The sequence below is a fragment of the Arachis ipaensis genome, chromosome B04 (assembly GCF_000816755.2).
Source record: "Arachis ipaensis cultivar K30076 chromosome B04, Araip1.1, whole genome shotgun sequence".
In the NCBI taxonomy this organism is placed as follows: domain Eukaryota; kingdom Viridiplantae; phylum Streptophyta; class Magnoliopsida; order Fabales; family Fabaceae; genus Arachis; species Arachis ipaensis.
The window spans coordinates 6,443,967-6,444,976 of NC_029788.2; positions in this window are offsets into that span (position 1 = coordinate 6,443,967).

Here is a 1,010-nt window from a genome sequence, read left to right on the forward strand (position 1 = left end):
ACAAAATAATTAAAAATAATATAAAATTATAATTGAATTAAAATTAAATATTAAAAAATAAATTTTATTTTTAATTTTAAATTATTATTTATAACAAATAATTTTATAAAATCTAAATTAAAATTAAAATTAAAATTATCATTAGAGATGCTCTAATAATAGAAATAAGACATGAGAAAATGAAAGGGAAAAGTGAACTGACAGACACAGATTGGATTGGGGGTAAAAGCCCGAAAGGTGTAGAATATAAGAATGAGAGAAATGGAACAAGAAAATCCTAAAACCCAGAGAGGAAAAAGCTTGGGGGCCCACTTTAATTGCTTCCTTTGTTGCTTCTTCACACCTTCAAAGTTCAAACGAAACCAGCCTGCCACCCTTTTCAACTGCTTCCATTCTATTTTATTTATTTATTTTATATTTGTATATTGCATATTCACTCTCAAATCATGGGGGAAAAAGTAGTTGTAGTATTGTATGTATGTTATGTTTCCTATACATGCTGATTGCTGTGAATAATTATGCTTCCCTATTTTAAGTGAATGGTGTATATATTTGAAGCTTTTTGTAAAAAAAAAGTTAAACTCATAAAATAATAGCTTCTCCCAAATATTTGAAAAATCTAATGTTTAAAGTTTAAACCCCAGAATGATTTATGAATAGAGAGGATCAAGTTGTTAGCCCTTTTTCGGAAAATTGTTCAAGTAATTATATTAAGCTAAAATAAGAATAACTGAATAAAATTCGTCTTTTTTATTACAAACTTTAAATTATTTGATCAAATATGCATTAAAATTTACTGAGATTACACAATCTAAATCTAATGCCATTCTTTTACTAGAAAAAAGAAAAGAAAAAAGAAAACTAGGTTAGGGACCTAGTAATATTAGGCAGTTCTATAGATAATTAGATATAGACATTACATAAGACACTTTACCTTGAATAATCTATTCTCTATTTATATACAAAGAAAATCTAGGTATTTAGTTTAGTTTTTTAATCTCTCATTTATA